This window comes from Eleutherodactylus coqui, chromosome 2 (assembly GCF_035609145.1).
Source record: "Eleutherodactylus coqui strain aEleCoq1 chromosome 2, aEleCoq1.hap1, whole genome shotgun sequence".
NCBI lineage: Eukaryota > Metazoa > Chordata > Amphibia > Anura > Eleutherodactylidae > Eleutherodactylus > Eleutherodactylus coqui.
The window spans coordinates 98,897,519-98,910,320 of NC_089838.1; the positions used below are offsets into that span (position 1 = coordinate 98,897,519).

Genomic DNA, 12,802 nt, shown 5'->3' on the forward strand with positions numbered 1-12,802 from the left:
TTGACGGTGCATTAGGTAGTTTTGAAAACAGATTGTACCTTATGACCAAGTAATAAGGCACAGGCAGGCCATAGAGATTTTAAGGATTGCTGTATGAGAGATATTCCATACTTTAAACCTTAGCAGGGTAATGCACCAAAACATTGATTTGAGTCTCTACTGAAAGATCATTAGGTAGAAACAAAAGGACGCAGAAGAGATGGAAGAAGCAGAAGCAGCCTCATTTGTTCCCACAACTCAACATCAGACTAGTAAAATATTTTTGGCAGTTAGTTTCTCTACGGAGCTTCAGGACGTGCGCCATGTAAGATCAGAACACAAAATCCCTTCACCTCGATGTTCTATTTTCAACATAAATGCTTTCTGCCTTCCGGCCCTGTGCTTCAAGTTTAACACTCAACTCTTCAAAATTGGCAGCCTATTGGAGTTACATCTGGTAATCTGGGATTTTTGGTAATCCAGCTCTTTGGTAGTCCCAGATTAAGGCTGCCTGCCCACGGGCGAGAAGTCATAGTGAGATCTGCGGTGATAAATCGCCCACAGAGCTCGCGCGATTTGCCGCGATTCTCCGCAGTGAGCCTATATCAATTAGATAGGCTCATCGCGGAGACCTTACATTGCTCCCCTGCGGCGAAATATCGCTAGCGATACCCCGTCACGGCCGTGGACAGGCGGCCTAATGGAATTTTATTAGCATTATATTATTAATACATACACACAAACACTGGTTAAACGTCAAGAGTAAATCAAGTCCTGTCATAGCAGATACACAAAGACATGTCAAGTATATGGAAAGACCATTACAATATGGCTGACATTGTCTGATGTAGAGCACAGAAGGGTCATGGAAATCGCCACAAGTTGCTGCAATGTAAAAACCATATTATAATCAACAAAAACAGGAAATGCTAATTCACAATGTAGTTAAAAATATACAGATACAATGGAGCAAATTTATTAAGACCCGCCTTTCAAATGCCAGTCAATATGAAGTATGCAGTAAGAAGATGTGCCAAGTGTATTAAGCATAAACCGCTTAACGTACTTAGTTTGCAGTGTGCCGCCCATGTGAAAATCTGAAATCTATTCCAGCTACAAGACTCTGTAGATCCAGGGTGCCTGTCCACGGGCGTGATCACACCCTCTGAAGCTTTCCATAGCACTGCTATGGAACGCGCCGGCACACTGTCCTCGAGTGGAGAATCATTGCGATTCTCCGCTCGCGGCAGGCAATTCGCAGCATACTGCGAATTGCCCCGATTCTCTGCGGTCAGCCTATCAGATAGGGCTGATTGGCGGAGATCCGGCGGTGGCTCCCGCGGCAGAGCTCCACCGCGGGATACCGCAACGCCCATGGACAGGGGGCCTTACACTATAGTTTATACCAGTTTCTGGGGTCAATGATGGCATTAAAATAAAGTCTCAAAATTTGTTTACGAAATATCTGTTGTAGTCCCTTAATAAATATTCCACTTTCTGTGACTTACAGTTTGGGTTAAAGGATTATACAGTCAACTCCAGTCAAAAATTAAGGTTCAAGCACTTTACATGCACACAAAAATACCAAGCCAAATCCATTCAGCCATTGATGACTTTCTACTGAAATTTACACCGTCACTTCACAATATTTCAAATAGACTAACTAGATCATTCACTTTATACCTAGTTTCCCTGAAAATAAAACCTACCCTAAAAATAAAACATACCCTGATTTTTCAGGATTTTTGGGGAGGCTTGAAATATAAGCCCTACCCTACATTACATAAAGAAAAAACCCCAAAACAAATACATTACCTAGCAGGCTTGGTCCAAGTCCCTATTGCTGCTCTCTGGAGCTCTGACACACTTTTTGCAGTCCTCAGACGCCCACAGAAGATCACTTCCTGTTTCTGGGATTCATATATCCCACCTCTAGGAAGCACAAGCTCTGATTGGTTCTCAAGCATTGCTCAGCCAATCAATGTAATACTCGAACCAATGCGAAGACTGTGATTGGTTCATTGAACGCTGCGTTGATTCATTCTTTGACCGCTGCTCAGCCACTCACAGCCATTGCGTTGTGGAGGCAAGATTTATGAATTCACCAATCAATGCCGTGGCTCAGCCAATTCATAAATCACACCTCCACACACGAAGGCTGTGATTGGTTCTTCGACTGCTGCTCAGCCAATCAATGTGGCGTACAATGAACCAATCACAGCCATCGCATTGGTTTATCAAGCGCAGCATTGATTGGTTTTCGATGCTCAGCCATCGCTTCCTGGAGGCAGCAGAGGACTGCAAGAAGTGTGTCGGACCTCCGGAGAGCAGTAAGAGGGACCTGGACAGAGCCTGCTTGGTAAGTATAAGACATGCCTTGAAAATAACACATAGCTCCTCTTTTGGGGCAAAAATTAATATAAGACAGGGTCTTCTTTTCGGAGGGAAACATGGTACATGCTACCAAGTACGTACCATGCTTGCTTTGTGATATTATATTACAGGCTTTTATAAACACTCCTCACACACACCAAAAAATACTAATAAAATGAGGTCTTTCGTACACGAAGCTTCCTGTCCGAGTCCTTCACCTTCCTGTTTTAGTTGTTTCTGATAAGCCCATTGTGATGCCTCTCAAAATGATCTACATTTGGAGACTCTTTGCCGGCCAGATGTAAAGTGTTGAGGAACATGGTAGTACAGCATGCTATAAAGACAGAGGGGAATCATTCAACTGAGGAAATGCATGCATAGAAACAGCACATTTGATTTTATTAAGGTGCTTCTGCGCTCCCTATGTAATGCATCTTCACAGAGTGCAATGAGCCATCCCATCGCTATCGGAAAGGCCATACAGCAGCATGTACGTCTGGAGTTTATTACCGTCAACACCGCAAACCATATAAAATAAAATCACACAGATTAAATCTGGCACGTGCATTTATGGACCAGACATTTATATAATGCAGGGCAAGTAGCTTTATTAGAGGCCATTACACATGGTGGATATTTATGTAAACTGACGGCATATCGGATAGGTCTTTATTATAGCATAATTGGACTTGATGCTTATATATTAGGGAACTGTAATTCTCCTAAATAAGATGGCAACTTCCATAAAGGAATTAACTCTATCTTGCACCATTATCCAATTGCTTTTGTCTATTAAAAGGGAGTTTCCAGTTTAGAAAATCAATTTTTCATATACCCCATTGGGGAAAGCCAAGTTAATAGAAGAGGTCCTCTGTTCACAATCCTCATCTCTTGGTTAGAGTCACTCTGTGTAATGCTGGACAAGATAGGTCCTACATTCTATTGAATGGGCACTGTGTAATGCTAAATTTCCCCTACATGGAAACTGAAAAGTTACTGCTAGGTTCCCAATCAATTACAGATGATCACTTGGGGTCTCAGCATTTGCAAGGTCTACTTTTACTATGAGTTGTTTAAAACAGAGAACCCATTTGAAGGGTTGTCCCACATCTTACTACTGATGACCTATCCTCAGGATCTGCAGGGGTCCACCACTTAGAACCACCACTGATCAGCTGTTCCTCCAAGTCGTCTTTGGTCATTAAAAAAAAACCAAAATGATCTACACATATCCTACCAAGTCTCTGCAGAAAAAAATGATGCACTTAATTTTTTTTGCATTTTGTTTTCCTTCTCATGCATGTAAAAAGCCTCATGCTTTGTTTGCAGGCTCTCCTACATTCAAGTTTTTCCCTTTGGGGCATTCCCAGAACTGATCAGCTAATCTCTTGCAGACAAGCTCAGCTCCCCCTTCCCTCTTCTCTTTCAGTGACTGTGGATATAATACTCAATACTACACAGCTATCTCTTCATCTGTCTCATCCTCTGAGTAGGCTGGCTCGTTTTTCCTTACTGCTGAGAAAAAAAAAAAAAAAAATCACCCGGAGTTAATTACAACCCTATGTAATAATAGCTTTTTCTGCTTTGTCCTCCAGATTTCCTCCATCATCTTCCCGCACTGTAATAGTTCAGTGAAAAGGCAACAGAGTAACAAGCTAGGAGAGGAGCTGAGAAACAACCTGTTACTTTATCCTGACAATGTGGGAAGATTTCAGTCCTGCAGTCTTCAGTGCCTTGAAAAACAATACAGGCATTGAAATAAAACAAAATCAGAAGTTTTAATCAAAACCCAATTACAAAAAAACCCCCCAAAAAACATTGGTATAGGGAGAAAAAAAAAAAAGGGTACAGAGTCTTTAATATAGAGGTCCCCCTGCCGATCAGCTATTTTCCCCAAACCACGCTATTAATATATGGAGCAGTTTTGTTGCTGGAAGGAGACAGCTCTGTACCTTGTGCAGTGGCCCATAGTGATATTGCAGGCAGAGCCCCATTGACATGAATGCCCCTCAGTGCTGCATGTTGTGCAGTGGCCTGCAATGGTACTGCAAGTTGTCTGTTCACAGCAACAAGGCAGCTCTGTATATTGATAGAGTAGTTTGAAAAAAATTGCTGATTGGCAGGGGACCCCATGCTGATCAGCTATTTGATTACCAATCCCAAGAATAGCTCATCCGTTGTTAGAAGTAGAACTGTAGCAAAACATTTGAATCTCTCAGGGAATAGAGATTTTTCATCCCTTAAATGCTTTTTAATTCTAGATGGACTAAAAATCCTGTATAGGGTAAATTCCTAATATAGATTTATAGGCCATCCCCTGTATTGACATACATTTACAAGATAACATGCTGCCCGACTGCAACAAAAACGTCAAGATTAAGGGTTTTTTCCTGGATTACATGATTGATAACCTATTCTCATGATAGATCATCAATAGCAGCCGATCAACTCTTCACCCGAGTCCCTTACAGCCAGCTCCGTATACTGTGCAGCAGCCGGAATGTTACTGCAGCCATCAATACCTGCTGAGAGGGGAGCACGTCTATCATGGCTACACTGGATGCATAACTGTCAGGTCTATGCATTGATCACATCCAGTAGCCAAATGGCACCACATGTTTAATGCAACCTTACATAGGACAGCACATTTGATGACAAATTGGCTCTAAAGGCTTTGTCTGCTTACCGAACGGGGTTAAAAAAAAAAAAAGGGAACAAATATCACCTGACTGCTGCAGCCAATCAGATGCCATTCTCTCTGCAGCACCACCAACTAAAATTTGCAGCCTCTGATTGGCTGCAAGAGTCAGGTAGTATCCATTCTTTAACATACACTAGGAAAACTGTGCATTGGAGCGCCAGAGGAAAGCACGTGGAAGTACAGCTGTTAAAATAGCTAACATACCCTGAAAATAAGGCAGCATGATTTTCCAGAATTTATGAGGGTGCAAAATGATTTTTCAGGCTTTTTGAGGATGCTTGAAATATAAGTCCTACTCCAAAATTAAGCCCTGCTAACAGTTCATTAAAAAGTCAATTTAAATAGTGTCCAGGCAGCTATATATATCTATCATGGTATTTGTATAGCGCCAACTTATTCCGCAGCGCTTTCAGGTAATTACTACTTATTACCCCCCACCAAAGCTGGGTTCCCATTTTACCGACCTCGGAAGGATGGAAGGCTGAGTGAACCTTGAGCTGGCTACCTGACTCACATGGGAATCGAACTTGCAACCTTCAGGTCGTAGGCGAGAGCTTACACTCTGCACCACACGAGGCTACATGTAAAAAAGCTAAACCTTTTTGAACAAAAATTAAGACACTGTCTTATTTTCGGGAAAACGCGGTATTTGCAGGAATCAATAAACAACCGAGCGACCCCTTTAATACTCTAAATCACGATTAGTATCAGTAGGGTAATGTACAGAGTTTTATCATCTCTCTAAAAATTGGCATTCAAATTTGAATTTAATGTGTCTACCGCTCTATATTAAAACCCAGTGACATAATTTGAGCAGTGATACAAATCAGCTTTGTTTTTTCCAGGCCAGCCACTAAAGCTGAAGGCTGGGAGGACATCCAGCAGCATAGTAGGAATGGGGTTTTATTCTGCACTCAAAGCTTCACACAACTGTGCACCATGCAGAGAATGTTAAGCAAACACTACATGGTCACCAGCTTCCAAATTTGCATTAAAATATAGGCATCTTGAGGACACCAACCGAACCATAGAAAAGGAGGAAGGGAAAAGAAGAAGTCAAGGATTTGTTCAGAATGATGAAAACTGATACATTAGAAGGTAGAAACACATCATGGGTATATAGCATGCAACAAAATGTAACCACTCACATTAGACAGTGACCCCTCCTCTACACACTTCCTATACCACCAGTATCCTAGGAGACTGTTACTAGTAAAGACACCAGTATCTAACATACAGAAGGATATATTGTTGGCACTTTGATTCTTTTTCTGTTTTTTGGTTTTTTTTATGAAAAAAAACAAACAAAAAAAACAATTCATACCACCATATAGATGAAGCACTACAACTTTCTAATACACTTTGATTGAATTCCTTAGTACATTGAACGATCACTGCATTAGGAACAGCTGGCATGTGACGTCTTGTGATCAGTAACACGGTACCAAGCGATTGCCAAGTCACGATCTGCTCTCACATAGCAAGCGGACCTTTTTTTTGTGCAGCAGAAGGCAACATTTGGCAGTTAAGGGTAAATGTGGTGATTTGAGTGACTGACTGTGGTAGATTGCTGGTGCCCGGAGGTGTGGTGCCAATATTTCTGAAACAATTGCCCTTGATGGCTGTATCTCAGCAACAACAGTGCCACAGTGGAGAAACTGACCCAGTAGTACAACAGCAGGGAAGTTATACAAATTTCCACAATGACCATGCGTTGACTGGGGTTCCATACTAGAGTACTGACAAGGGTGCTCCTGATGACCCCATGTCATTGGCAACAATGCCTGCACCCAGGAAAGAAGTCAATGGACCTTGAACACATAGCGGGTGGTCATCTGGAGTGACAAGTCCCATTTGCTGCTGAACAATATGGATGGCTGGATAAGCATCTGGCATAAAAAGCATAAAGCCATATCCCAATGGGTGCACCATTAGGCCTGTAGTGGCTGTGTCATGGTCTGGGGAGCATTTTCCTGGCATGGCCTATGACCATCTCCGGAATCTGCAGCAAATACTGCCCATAACATGCTATTGGAAAATCGCTTTCTTCCTCTACACGAGCAGAAATAAATTGCGATTTTCCAATCACGGAGGAAAAATTGCAGCATGTTCTATTATTGCGCGGACGGCTTCCATTGAAGTTAACGACATTAAGGAAATGTCACAGATTCCGAGTCATGGGTAGGGGAGGACGCGGGAAAAGCAGCAGTTAAAAAAAAAAATAAAACCTGTACTGTGTATGTCTGACAGCTCGTCGCGCGGACCGTCCGCAGCACAGAAAAGAAGAGCAGGTACGCGCCTAATACATTGAAATTGAAAATGTCCTAAAACGCATATGGGGAGATTTCTCCTAAAATTGGGGTAATCAAGTTACAAATTTTGGCATAAACCTTGCGCGTGAAAAAAAAAATAAAAATGTTCCATTTTTAAAAATTACAGCACTTATGACCTAAATGAGGCATGGCCGATATATTCTCAATGGAATAAGATGTGCCTATCAGGAGTGGCAGATTTATATTAGAAAGTTGTAGAATCTCTCATTCATAGGGTGATTAAACTAACTTTATATAGAACCCCTGTAAAATGCAGCATGGGGTATGTGCAGCTTCTGGAAGGGAGGTCAGCGTTCACGTCCATAATGAAATGACATTCAGAAAATCAACTTTCCACCTAAAAAGTTAAATGGGCATAAACTAAAAAAAAAAAAATAGTATACTTTATCTTGGACTCCCTGACAAGCGCTGCACCCCTGCTGCCTGCAACCCGGAAGACGTGGCGGGCGGTCAGGTGTCATTCATTGTGTTCGTGACCACCCACTGCTTCTCCCGGGTTCTGTGCAGCACTGGATGGGGAGCTGCCCGGATAGGAGAGAATTTAATTTTTAGTGATTTTAAACATCCCGAAAAAACCTCTTTAGAAAGGTCAGAAGTAGATCCAGCAGCATGTAGAAATAGAAGTCCTTCCTTTATATATTTTCCATTCCCTTTAAATACACTCCTGACTTTGGCTCAAAAAACATGAGTATGTGTGATTCTAGCGCAATGAATATCACATACAGAGATAGTTCTATTGGGTCTTCATTAGAAGTGTTCAGATGTGATCTTGTTACCATCCACAACTATACTTCCATGTGCAGTCAGACATTTGATTTATAGGGAAGCTGTTTTCCAATGGGTGGCGCTGCACAGGCATTGTACCATCTTCTATTTCCTTACTAAATTGAGATATACACAATGGCGGGAAAGGACTAGCTAGACTACATCTGGCTACATAGAAGGCACCAAAGATGAAATAACCCCAAGGGACAACCTAATAACTAGGTATAAATATATTAAAGGAGATGTCCCGCGCCGAAACGGGTTTTTTTTTTTTTCAACCCCCCCCCCCCGTTCGGCGCGAGACAACCCCGATGCAGGGAAGTAAAGGAAGCTTACCGGAGCGCTTACCTTAATCCCCGCGCTCCGGTGACTTCAATACTTACCGCTGAAGATGGCCGCCGGGATCCTCTGTCTTCGTGGACCGCAGCTCTTCTGTGCGGTCCACTGCCGATTCCAGCCTCCTGATTGGCTGGAATCGGCACGTGACGGGGCGGAGCTACACGGAGCCGCTCTCTGGCACGAGCGGCTCCATAGAAGACTGCTGAAGACCCGGACTGCGCAAGCGCGGCTAATTTGGCCATCGGAGGCCAAAAATTAGTCGGCACCATGGAGACGAGGACGCCAGCAACGGAGCAGGTAAGTAAAAAACTTTTTATAACTTCTGTATGGCTCATAATTAATGCACAATGTATATTACAAAGTGCATTATTATGGCCATACAGAAGTGTATAGACCCACTTGCTGCCTCGGGACAACCCCTTTAAGGGACAACACAGATCTCTCCATCTATTTCTACCCAGGACAGTAACAAGGGGGCGCCCTCTGCATCTAGGGGAAAGAAGGTTTCTACACTGTAGAAGGGGGTTCTTTACTGTAAGAGCAGTGAGACTATTAAACTTTTTGCCTGAGGACGTGGTGATGGGGAACTCACAAAGGGTTCAAGAGGGGCTGGATTTCTTGTGTAATATTACAGGTTCTAATCACTAATTACTTCAGAAGTGTTGGTGATCCAGGGATTAGTCCGATTACTAGATTGGAGTCGGGAAGGATTTTTTTCTCCCCTTAATTGAGAAAAATTGGCTTCTACCTCACTGGGACTTTTTGACTTCCTCTGGATCAATGGGCTGAGCTGGATGGACATTTTTTTAACATTTTTACACACTTTGTTACTATATAAATATGTTTATTACTTCCTATTCATCAAATGCACCCAAGATTTCATGGAATGAAGTTGTACGGTTACCGAGGTTGAATTTATATACATGCAAAAGCATGTCTGTGAAATACTTATCACCCTTCTTACAGCTTTCGACACTTGGAGCATCCCTATAGAAATACCAATCTTGTTCCATTCAGCCAACCTTCTAGCGAAGATCAAACCTGTCAGCTGAGAAATGACTTCACTCCACCACGTTTCCAGCTGACTAACAAAGTGCTTATTGAAAATCCCATGTCACAGCAGTCAGCCGAACGTCAGATAGACTCCCAGCCAAAACTGGAAGTGTAAGCACATATTTGAAGGTATGTGATTTATGCTGATTTCCTAACCACCATTGAAAGGGATTTCATGCCCCTATTTCCTAGGAATACAACGGCGGTGTTAACCATGGCAACCGGCAGCTCAAAGGGAATTTTAATTTCAATGAAGCACTCAGCTTTCAGGCTCCAGATTTGGAACGTGCGGCCCATTCATACCAAGTGTGAGATAGATGTTGTGAATAATGTATGGGCTATACACATCGCAACAGAACAAAAACAGAAAGAGAAAAAGATTGAGCCTTCCAAGCCCTCGGACTGGATCGAATTCAGAACGCTCTCATTGTATTCTCTTTCATGATTTCTAGAAACAACATCCGAGGCTCCTACATCTGAATGCTCCAAGCACATGTTCTTTAATACCAGTCTTCCGTTTTTTTTCTCATTACCGCAACATAAAATATATAGCGGAAACATCTTCATTTCAGTAAATCTGTTTCCTTGCTCATAAACCCCTAAATAAATGAAACCATTTGCCTGATTAACAAGAAGCGAAGTCTGTGCAGATACTTGTAACAACTGAAAGTAATTATCGTCACTCACATTAAAGGGTATTAAAACAGGATTTGTGGGATGCGGTACGGAATAATTGTACAGTTTAGTGCACAGTTAACGCACTGTGCAAAGTATAGGAATTCAGGTGGTGACATATTGGGCATCTCATTTTACAAAACTGATGACCATATAGTAAAAGAGCGTTCATAAGGATGTGGTGGGGTATTCTCACAAAGATCGCCCTTTGTTGTGTTACTATAGACTGAGGGGTTAGCTGATTGTAGAAGGTCCAACCTTTAAAAACCCTGCTGTTTACTTGTAACCAGCCATATACAGAATACTGTAGGACCTCAGAGGCGTAACTTGAAGCTCCTGGGCCCCAATGCAAAACCTGTAACAGGGCCCCCAACTATAACGCTTTATTCATAGTACTGGGCTCCCTATATGGAGAAGAGGGGCCTTATGGGCCTACTAAGGGCTCATGTCCACGGGGAAAATATGATTTAGGATCCGCAGCGGATTACCTGCACGCGGATCCGCACCCCATAGGGATGCATTGACCACCCGCGGGTACATAAATACCCGCGGATCGTCAATAAAAGTGAAATAAAAAAAAATGGAGCATGAAAAAAACTGGACCATGTTCCATTTTCATGCGGGTCTCCCGCGGGCTTCTATTGAAGCCTATGGAAGCCGTCCGGATCCGCGGGAGACCTAAAATAGGAATTTAAAGCATTTACTCACCCGCAGCGGACCGGGAAGGTCTTCTCTTCCTCACGGCCGCATCTCCCTTGCTTCGGCTCGGCGGATGTGCCGGGCGCATGCGCGCGGCACGTCGACGACGTGCCGGCGACGTGCCGCCGGCGTCAGGAATTCATCCGCCGGCCGAAAATGAAGATCCGGCCGTGAGGAAGAGCAGAGCGTCCCCGCCCGCTACGGATAGGTAAATGCTTTTAAATTGCTATTTTCGGCGCTCATGTCCACGGGGCAGGAGGGACCCGCTGCAGATTCTCCATTGAGAATCTGCAGCGGATCTGATTTTCCCCGTGGACATGAGGCCTAAGGCTCCTGGGCCCGGGTGCAACCACATCCCCGGTATCCTCTATAGTTATGCCCCTGCTGTAGGTCATCTGCAGTGGCTGCAGCAGAGAAAATGTAGTATAACAGGACATGCATTCATATTCCAATAGGGCAATGACTTTAAATCTTTAAGGCGCATACCCCATCCTACCAAAAGTAATTGGACACCTGAGCAAGAATTAAAGTATTTATTTACATATGTTAATTAGTGAGGCCTCCTTTGGCCTTAATGATATCAAATATGCTTCATGTCATACTTTCTACTAACGTCTGATACACTTCAGCTGGTATTTCCCTCTATTCATCCTGCAAACATCTGGCGAGTTCTCTCAAACAACAGTGATGTTCATATTTCCTGGCAAGACTATCCCATTCATTCCAAAGATTTCAGTAGGGTCCAGGTCGGGACTCTGTGCAGGCCAAGCCAATTGTGCAATATCCATATCCGGAAACAAACATAAAAACAGCATTTGATTTGTGACAAGGTGCATTGTCTTATGAAAGTATTGCTGACCATTCCCAGAGTATTGTCATATTGTCTGCAGCACATTCTAGAATGTCATGGTACACCTCCATGTTCATGGTTTTTGCCACCATGACCAATGGATAGACCATGCCATGTAAAACACCCCTAAACCATAATGGAATCTCTGCCATACTTAACTGTGGCACAATACACTCAGGCAAAAGGCGTTTCCCAGGCATCCTCCACACCCAGGTACAATCATTTGATTTGGAGTATTGTCATGTGTCACTCTATAGAACATTCTTCTATTTCTTAACCGTCCAATGATGATGCTCTTAGCACCATTGTGGGGTGATGCATCTTCTTGGTGGTGCACAAGAAGATGGGCTGATGCATCTTCTTTGAGAGAACTCTTCAGATGTTTGCAGGATGAATGCAGGGAAACACAAGCTGAAGTGTTTCAGACGTTAATAGAAAGTATGCCATAGAGTATACAATGTTGTTGAGGCCAAAGGAGGCTACACTAGGTATTAGCATATGTAAATAAATAGTACTTCTGTTCCTTTCCAAGGTGTCCAATTACTTTGGACACCTTGGCAATTGGACAATGATAGTATAATTGTCATTTGTACCCAGATAACTTTGTCAGATAGGCAGTTCTTCCTACTCATTGCCACAGAAGTAATAAGAGCTCTAGGGATTAAATAATCTCAGACAAAAAGTGGTCTTGCTGCCCAATGCAGTCAGTTGTAGGTCAGATTTAATTCTTTAAACTGACCCCTAGGATATGAGTGGTTGCTGCATGCAATATGATTTTTATACACAAGGTCATAATGCCTTTTAACAACTAAGAAACAGAAGCGGTCTGTCAGGGTAACGACCAAAAGTTTTGCAATAATCCGTATGGGACGCAAAATGGGGACAGTCCACCGATATATTTATGGGATATGCATCGGGGAGGACAGGAGGACAGTGTCCTAAATGCTTAACATTGGAATTTCCCCTTTAAAAAGGACTTAGAGACCAATTGTGATGGCTTATATTTGTTTGGAGTGGAAAATCACAACCACCCAA

The 12,802-nt window shown here is 42.9% G+C and overlaps 1 protein-coding gene across 2 annotated transcripts in view; it reads right to left on the minus strand.

Moving 5' to 3' along the window:
- PPP2R2B (protein phosphatase 2 regulatory subunit Bbeta) overlaps positions 1–12,802 on the minus strand; it is a 254,242-nt gene that overhangs the window by 19,542 nt on the left and 221,898 nt on the right. The gene's annotated exons all lie outside the window — the stretch shown is intronic.